Raw genomic sequence first — 10354 nt, forward strand, 5'->3', positions numbered from 1 at the left:
CTTTTACCTCTCTCAAGTTCAAATAGATACAACCTAGCCTGGCCAACTTTTATCTTAAGACAACCTGCCTGTTCCAGTTATCAGTCGATTGAGCTTTAACTGAACTGCTTCCAATAAATTAACATTATTTCTCAAATAAGGAGGCTAATACTGTACACAATACTCCAGATGTTGTCTCATCAATGCCAGTTTTAAAATATGATTCAGAGATGCCGGTGTTGGACTGGGGTGTACAAAGTTAAAAATCACACAAAAATATGTCAACCTTTATAGAACATTGAACATAAAACATATAACATTACAGCGCAGTACAGGCCCTTTGGCCCTCAATGTTGCACTGACCTGTGAAACCAATCTGAAGCCCATCTCTCCTACACTATTCCATTTTCATCCATATGTTTACCCAATGACCATTTAAATGCCCTTAAAGTTGGCGAGTTTATTACTGTTGCAGCCAGGTAGTTCCACGCTCCTACTACTCTCTGAGTAAATAAACTACCTCTGACATCGGTGCTATATATATCACCCCTCAATTTAAAGCTATGTCCCCTCATGCTAACTATCACTATCCGAAGAAAAAGCCTCTCACTGTCCACCCAATCTAACTCTCCGATTATCTCATATGTCTCAATTAAGTCATCTCTCAACCTTCTTCTCGCTAACAAAAATAGCCTCAAGTCTTTCAGCCTTTCATCATAAGACCTTCCCTCCAAACCAGACAACATCCTAGAAAATCTCCTCTGAACTCTTTCCAAAGCTTCCACATCCTTCCTATTATGTGGTGACCAGAACTGTAAGCAATACCCCAAGTGTGGCTGCACCAGAGTTTAATACAGCTGCAACATGACTTCATGGCTCCAAAATTCAATCCCTCTATCAATAAAAACTAACATACCTTATGCCTTCTTAACAACCTTATCAAACTGGGTGACAACTTTCAGGGATCTATGTACATGGACCGAGTGTACATACACAGCGAGATCTCTCTGGTCATCTACACTACCAAGAATCTTACCATTAGCCCAGTATGCTATATTCCTGTTACTCCTTCCAAAGTGAATCACCTCACACTTTTCAGCATTAAACTCTATTTGTCACATCTCAGCTCAGCCCTGCAGCTTATCTATGTCCCTCTGTAACCTGCAACATCTTTCAGCACTATTTGCAACTCCACTGACCCTAGTGTCATCTGCAAATTTACTAATCCATCCTTCTATGTACTCATCCAGGTCATTTATAAAAATGACAAACAATAGTGGTCCCAAAACAGATCCTTGTGGTATACCACTAATAACCGAATTCTAGGATAAACATTTCCTATCAACCACCACCCTCTATCTTCTTTCCGCTAGCCAATTTCTGATCCAAACTGCCAAATCATTCTCAATCCCATGTCTCCGTATTTTCTGCAATAGCCTACCATGGGGACCCTTATCAAACACCTTACTGAAATCCATATACACCCTACATCAACCGCTTTACCCTCATCCACTTGTTTGGTCACTATCTCAAAGAACTCAGTAAGGATTGTGAGGCACCACCTACCCTTCACAAAACTATGTTGACTATCTCTAATCAACTTATTCTTTTCTAGATGATTATGAATCCTATCTCTTACAACTGCTTCCAAAACTTTACCCACAACCGAAGTAAGGCTCACTGGTCAATAAATACCAGGATTGTCTCTACTCCCTTTCTTGAACAAGGGGACAACATTTGCTATCCTTCAGTCTTCTGTAGACAATAACACATAAAGATCAAAGCCAAAGGCTCTGCAATCTCCTTCCTGGCTTCCCAGAAAATCGGAGGATAAATCCCGTCCGGCACAGGGGACTTATCTATTTTCACGCTTTCCAGAATTGCTAACACCTCCTCCTTGTGAAACTGAATCCTGTCTAGTCTGGTAGCCTGTATCTCAATATTCTCCTCAACATCATTGTATTTTTCCAGTGATGAAACATATTCATTTAGTGCTTCTCCTATCTCCTTGGACTGCATGGACAACGTCCTACTACTGGCTGTAATCTTACCCTGCCAACGACTTCTCATGTCCCCTCCTGGCTCTTCTTAGCTCTCTCTTTAGGTCTTTCCTGGCTAATGTGTAACTCTCAAGTGCCGTAACTGAATCATCACATCTCATCCTACCATAAGTCTTCTTCTTCCTCTTGACAAGAGATTCAGCGTCTTTAGTAAACCATGGCTCCCTTGCTTGATCACTTCCTCCCTGCCTGACAGGTACATACTTATCAAGAACATGCATTTGCTGTTCCTTGAATAAGCTCCATATTTCAACAGTGCCCATCCCCTGCAGTTTCTTTCCCCAACTTATGCATCCTAAATCTTGCCTAATTGCATCATAATTTTCTTTTCCCAGCTATAACTTTTGCCCTGCAGTATATACCTATCTTGTTCCATCGGCAAAGGTAACATGATTGAATTGTGGTCACTGTCACCAAAGTGGTCACCTACCTCCAAATCCAACACCTGGCCTGGTTCATTACCCAGTACCAAATCCAATGTGGTCTCACCCTTTGTTAGCCTGTCTACATATTGTGTCAGAAACTCTCCTGTATACATTGAACAAAAACTGACCCACCTAAAGTACTTGAACTATAGTATTTCCAGTCAATATTTGGAAAGTTAAAGACCCCCATAACAACTACCCTGTCACTCTTGCTCCTATCCAGAATCATCTTTGCTACCCTTTCCTCTACATTTCTGGAACTATTCAGAGGCCTATAGAAAACTCCCAACAGGAGTTTTCCTGTTTCTCTCCTTTCCTGTTTCTAACCTCAGCCCATACTATCTCAGTGGATGAGTCCTCAAATGTCCTTTCTGCCAACGCAATACTGTCCTTCACTAACAATGCCACACCTCCCCCTCTTTTACCATTTTCTCTGTTCTTACTGAAACATCTAAATCCCAGAACCTGCAACAACCATTTCTGTCCCTGCTTTATCCATGCCTCTGAAATGGCTATACATTGATGTCCCAGTTACCAACCCATGCTGCAAGTTCACCCACCTTATTCTGGATGCTCCTGACATTGAAGTAGACTCACTTCAAACTACTTTCCTGACTGCTGGTGCACTCTTGAGATCTTGAAATCTTATTTCTGACCTCACTACCCTCAACATCATGGACATTAGAGTTACCATTTCGGTTCCCATCCCTTTCCTGTATTAGTTTAAACACTCCCAAAGAGCCTTCCAAATATCCTAGGATATTGGTACCCCTCTGGTTCAGGTGTAGGCCATCCTGTTTGTAGAGGCTCCACCTACCCCAGAATGAGCCCCAATTATCTGGATATCCAAATCCCTCCCTCCCTGTAGACATATGTTCACCTCCTCCTCTCTCCCTATTCCTCGCCTCACTCACAGGTGGCACGCGCAACAAACCAGAGATAACAACTCTGTTTGTTCTAGCTCTAAGCTTCCACCCTAGCTCCCTGAATTTTTTCCTTAAATCCCCATTCCTTTTCCTACCTATGTTGTTGGTGCCCATGTGGAATATGACTTGGGGCTGCTCCCCTTCCCCCTTAAGGATCCCAAAAACATGATCCAAGACATCACAAACCAAGCACCTGGGAGGCAACACATTAATCGTGAGTGTCTCTCATTCCCACAGAACCTCCTATCTGTTCCCCTAACTATGGATTCCCCCATGACTAATGCTCTGCTCCTCTCTCCCCTTCCCTTCTCAGCAACAGGGAAAGACTCTATGCTAGAGACCTGTACCCCATGGCTTACTCCTGGTAAGTCATCCCCCCCACAACAGTATCCAAAGTGGTATACTTGTAATTGAGGGGAATGGCCAGAGGGACCGATATTCCATTCTTCTTGAAATAAAAGGCAACATTTGAATTGCCTTCCTAATAACAACAGAAACATAACCTCCCTACTTTGTATTAAATTGCAGTAAACAATAACATGATGTTAATTTGCCTAATTATTTTCAGCACCTACATCATGCCATTTTGTGATTCATGCACTCAGACATCCAAATCCTTCTGTATCTGTTCGGTAATCACTCACCATTTAGATAATATGCCTCTACGCATTCATCCTTCCAGAATTTCTTTTTACTTCTTGACAAATCTTTGTTCACTCTCTTAATCTATCTAAAACAATTTGTGGCATTTTAATTTGCTCTTTACAATTTACTTGGCTCCCTATCTCTACATCATCAGCAAAGCTAGCAACTATACCTTCAGGCCCTTCACACAAATCATTCAGATAAGTTGTAAAAAGTTGGGGTTTCAGCAAAGATCCCTTTGACACGCCATTTGCTACATCTTGTCAACCAGAAAATGACCCATTTATGCATACTGTCTGTTTCCTGTTGCTAGCCAATCTTCTCTCAATGTCAATATGCGTCTCCCAACACCATGAGCTTCTATTTTCTGCAGTAACCTTTTAATGTAGCACCGTGTCAAATGTGTTTTGGAGCCAAGAATGAAGTCCATCAAGATTCAGAGACTTTTAAGCCTGCAGTTCCAGCTGTTTACTTACTACTGTTTCCCTGTTGATTGTAATTTTCTTGAGTTCAAGATGAATTGAACCAACATGTATTATTTGCAAGTTCTATTGATATTTTTATTATAGCTGGTTCCAGCAACTCCCTACCAGGTCTGTCTCTGCTACTGGCTTGCTGCTGTCTTGAAGGTAAAATTATAAAATCAATCTGGGTGTTTTTTTTACAAACTATGGGGTAATTCTAATAACGTAAAATAAGAAATAGCAAATTTACAGCCTCTTTTACATCTCTGATTTCGATTTCCTTTTAGAATTGATTGTCACATGATTCCTCATCCTGCATTCCCATTTATAGGCATTCCATCATGTAGCATGAAATAATTATTCAAAGCAAACTGGATGTTCTCCCTTTTATCAAACCAGAGCAATAAGGCCAATGCTTCTACAGCAGTGTTGAATGAAATGGAACTTCTTGTTGGAGATTGAACATACAACCTTTCTGGATTTATTTCTTGATTATTGGAATTGAAAATTAGAGGGGTTGCAGTGATTCCGTACTGAAATTTAGTCAGACTAGACTTGGAGTACAGTGCATAATATAAAGGGCATTGAAACAGTGGAAAAAGTGCAAAAAATGTTGTTTTTGAGGACTGAAGAGAAGATTGAGTGATGACCCTGATAAAAATCTCCTCTTCTATGAAGAAAAGAGGTTTTTCCTGATTGTTGCAACATCTCTGTTCTGATATTATCTTTCTGGGTATTTTATGCAACTGCTTGTGAGGGGAGGTAGAAATACTGAAGTTGATATTCCTTGTGCTGGAGTCCAGGCAGGTGGACATGAATATGAAATAATTCCGTAAGAAATTCAGGAACAATTTCTCACTCAGGGAGTGGTAAGAATATATAACTCACTAACATAAGGAATTGTTGAGGTGATTAATCTAAATTAAATTCAGGAGAAGCCAGTCAAATATGAGTTAGAAAACCTAAAAATCTCTAGTGATATGATGAGATGAAATAAGATGTGTGGTACATAACACCACCATAGACATGCTGTGTCAAATCCCTGTTTTGTAAATGCTAAGTAACACTGTACAATGTACTTTGACCTCCAGGTCATTATCTAAACTGTAAAGTTGAAAATTAGATCTAATGCACTTGGCTCTTTAAAGTACTGTGATATTATGCTTCTTTAAACTATAGAGATTATCACAATGGAGAATGATAAATGGTAACTTGCAGTGCACTTAAGAAGCACTGCTAATAAACAGTTAGATGTTTACCTTAATTTACTCAATTTTCCTGAATGTAACTAAAACTCAAGCAGTCGTGACCACAGACAATCTGAAAACTTGATTGCCTCATAGACTCATGTATGTCTGGGACTATGGTCCTGTCTTTAACTCTGGACAAGTGGATGTGTTCTTACTGGTTTAAGATCTCCCTTATTACATGAGTCTATCATCAGTCAAGCACATGTTGTTTCTTGAAATAAATAAGAACAACCAGACATGCTTGTCTGCACATTTCTATTTATTATACAGCCAATGTAGACAACATATACAGTCCAGCAAATTCAAGAAGAATAGCAAAGAGTTGGAGGAAATATTTCCCTGACTAGAAAAAGAAATAAGGTCAGAAAAAAAAAGCAGATGAAATATTTTATAACAGAGACAGTCAGGTGCACAACATTGGCAGAGATTCAGTAAAACAAAACAATGAGGAATTGATATTACATGGCTTGATTGTGACAGGTACAAGTGAGGATTGAAATTAAACTGACAGCATGCAAATAGCAAAAGGGAGCAATGAAACTATAAAAACGTGAAGACAAGATGAGTACATTAAACTGATGACAAACCAAGACATAAGATATTTGAAAGAATGAAGATGGAATACAAGATACAGAATCATGTAAACAAGTAAAATTCAACACAAAATATTTATTCAGTGTAACAAGAACAAAATATTATTCATTATCTATGGTCAAACAATCAGAGTGCAAGAAAATACTCTTGTTAAGATTCAGAAATTAAAAGGCACTGTTCATGAAATGACCACTGAAATAATGACTAAAGTCATGAAATATGTATTTCAGAATCATAGTGTGAGAGAATTAAATTGGATTCAGAGCTAACAATTGCTCAGTTACATTAACCAGCAGGACAGTGCAAACACAGGAAAATTGTGTTATCGTTGTCTGCTACACCTACTTCCCTTCACACTCTACCACCTTCAGATCACCTTTGGAGGTTGAAACTGACTTGGGCCAAAATGCAGAATGGGAATAAAAGAGCAAAACCTTGTTTTGCCAATGTCAATGGAAAAGGTGGGGTGCAAAACAAGCTGTCAATCTGCTATCACGTACTTTGTACTATTGTGAAAGATGAATTTCACCATGGTGTTGTCTTTGCCTTTTCCTCTTTAAAATCTATCCTCATGGATTTTTTTTTGTGTGGTGTTGCACATATCTATTTGGGAATCAGCATTAGCTCATTCACACCAAATCCCACTCCAGTAACTTCATCAGAGAATCTAGACTGACATGTTAAGTGGGTGACAAGAGGTTGCATTGATGACAGGCTGTTGTGTATAAACATTTCAAGTGGATGTGCATTTAAATAAATTATCCAAATATGGTAAAACATGGGTACCTTGCCCTTGACCACTATATCCTTGCTGAAGCACTGTTCCATCTCCAACATTTTTGAATGTATTCCTAATTGTCATATGGCTTAAAAAGCTGTGCTACTTTAAGTGTCAAGGATGCTAATAAGTCAAGGACCAGAAAGACCAGCTGCTGTGTGCCATGAGAAGAACATTAGAAGTAGGTTCTATACACTGCTATACAAAATTGCAGGTTTTATCCTGAGTTAATTAAAACCTTGCAGGAGGTTTTGAAGTAAACTCAATTCACATTATTTAAAATTGTGTTACCTGAAACACTAGGAAATATGAGATGGTGATCAGTGATACTTTCTCTTTAAAAAAATAAAATGATGAAGCAAGCTTGAAAGCCATAGGAAAAAGAGTGCTAGTTAAGATTTGAAGTAGTGCAGAAGTTACATTTATACTGGGAATACAGAGAGAAAAAAAATCACTACAGAAACAGTGAATACTTGATTTGAGAGTCTGGTGGGGCAGAGAACTGGTTCCACGTTGGGCTGTAAAAGCATGAAAAGCAAAACAACAAGCTTGAACTGCAGCTGAAAACAATACATGACAGAATGTGTAAAAAGTAAAAGAAACACAGCAACTCCGTGACTGAATCTCTACACACCATAACCTTACTGTACCAAGTCTATTATAAAATCCACTAGACATTAATAACATTTTCAAAAGACAGAGAACATCAGAAAGCTGAACTGAAAGACTATGAGCTTTCTATCTGAATTGAGACTTTTTTGAACAGAGAACAGAGTTATAGCTGTTATAGAACCCAACAAGCAAGCAGCAAAACTAAAAATAGATATTTAAAATAAGGGCTTGCACATAAGTAAAACACTAGGCCTACTTAAAGAAGACTAAAGAGATCCTGCTAAGTTGGTACAAATGAACAAAAATCATATTGATGTAAAAGTGAACTTCAGAATTCGCCCTGTAGAGGTGATGTCTTACAGACCAAGAAACAATTGATCAATTTGTCAGTCATTGTCATGACAAGGACAAGGACTGAGATTTTACAGATTATGCGCTGTCTGATTGGATAATGGAGCTGGTTAAACCTCAATGCATGTCAAAACATTCCAAAAGGATATCTTGAAGGAAAAAAGTCACAACGCAACCTATTGTTTAAAGATGGATTAATGTGAAGCTACTGTATCTAGATAATAATATCTGTAAGTATCAGATACAGTTACCAGTAATGATGCAATCGCAGAAAGCAAGTAAGCTGGCTGGAAAATGCAGTGTCGGTCCTGATGAAAGATCCTGACCCAAATGTCAACCGTCTCGCTCCTGTGATGCTGCTTGACCTGCTGTGTTTTTCCAGCTCCACTCTTTATCAACTCTGACTTTCTAATATCTGCATCACTGACTATCTCCAAGCCATCACAAAGCTGTCCTGCATTGGAAGATCTTTGCAGCTCATGCAGTGGGAAAGGACACTGGGACTTGCGCATGCAAGAAATCACATTGCAGAAATGCAATCAGAGGCTACAATGGAATGTAACCAAAAAGGAACAAAGGCAGCAGACTGGAAATAACAATGGAGAGTGCACCAGAGACCTGCATAATCACAAGCATGAATGTAAGGTTTGCAGCAAAACTGAGCAGAGGGAAGACTCAGAGGGGAAGAACCTTTCATCGGAAGGTGAACATGCTTTCCACCTTTGTATGTGACACATTGTGTGGATGTTGTCAAACAATTGGAAGCTTTTGTCAATTTTGACACCATATGCTCAAAGAAAATTGACATACCCTCAAAACTAAAATCACCTCGAGACTTAGTACAAGTATCCTTCCAATCAGAATCCTGAAAGGTATCATTGGAATTCAATGTACAACAGCACAATTGGAAATCCTACATGAAAATCACAAAGTATTTTTCCTGGTGATTATTAAGGTACTAAATACAGTAAAAGAGATACAGAATAGTCATGTTGAGTTAGTCCAGGTCTTGTACCGTCTTCCCGAGTTGCATTTGTATCTCCAAGTTGCTGCCCCGGTCCTCAGTACAGAGTGCTTCTCCATCACAGCAGTTTCCCCACAAGCCCACCTTGATGTTCACTCTACAGACCCCCTCCCTGACGCCCCACCACTGACTGCGCAACAAGCAAGAAGCACATGCATGCATAGCTATCGCCGACTAGGAGTTGTAGTCGGAGCTGGTAAGTAAACCTTTAGCAGACTTTCAAGTAAACTGAATCCATGCTTCCGAAATAAAAATAAAACACTGCAGATGCTGGAAATCTGAAACAAACACGGAGATTGCTGGAGAATCTCTGCAGGTTTGGAAACGTTTGCAGAGAGAGAGAGAAAACCTTTCCGAGGAAGAGTCATACTGGACACAAAGGATTATCTCTGTTTCTATCTCCACAGATGATTCCAGATGGGCTGAGTTTCTCCTGCACTTTCTGTGTTTGTTCCATTCTTCTGAATCAGTCATACCAAAAATCATAAGTGCTTCAAGTCACATGATAGCAATCTTAAATTATACTTTGATCCATAGGCAAGGTATGAGTTTTTTACTCTATCAGCTCCACCCATATTCTTCGTTTGAAACTCTTTATTGCAGATCAGTCCTTACTCAAGAAAGAACCACCTCTCCCTGCTAGATCTCCTCTAGTCACACAATGCTACATCACTTAATGATGCAGCTCCCTCTCCTTTCTACCTACAAAGAACATTCATCTCAAGTTGTAAAACAGCTATAAAGGTGTTCAGCATAATTTAAAGAGTCATTGAAACTAATTAATGAGCCAGATAATCCTACAGCGCTCTCAGCACAAAATGTTCTAAGGAAATGAACAAAAGAACAAAATAGGAGGTGAGGCAAGTGTTTCAAACAGAATGAATTATTATGATCATTTTGTGTGTGTATGTGTGTGTGCTCATGAGAATAGAGGCCTAGATAATTGATACCAGCTAAAGAGGGGAATGGTCCCATATACCAGTGTTGCATCTACAAAACATGGGAGTTGCTGGATGGCACTGTGATCCAAGACAAACACGTCTGAAATAAGTGTCAGTAGCTACAGGATCTTCACTGGGGAGTTTGAACAACAGTCCAAACTGTTGATATGGTGATACAGTGGGGAAGGGGAAATTACCAGGGTATTGTCATCCAGGAGCTGGTCATACCCCTTAGGATAGAGTTTTCTCTTTGGTCAGTTGTCAAGGCTAAGAGGGTATGAATTGAAAATGTGTTGCTGGAAAAG

Source organism: Chiloscyllium plagiosum, chromosome 6 (genome assembly GCF_004010195.1).
Source record: "Chiloscyllium plagiosum isolate BGI_BamShark_2017 chromosome 6, ASM401019v2, whole genome shotgun sequence".
NCBI lineage: Eukaryota > Metazoa > Chordata > Chondrichthyes > Orectolobiformes > Hemiscylliidae > Chiloscyllium > Chiloscyllium plagiosum.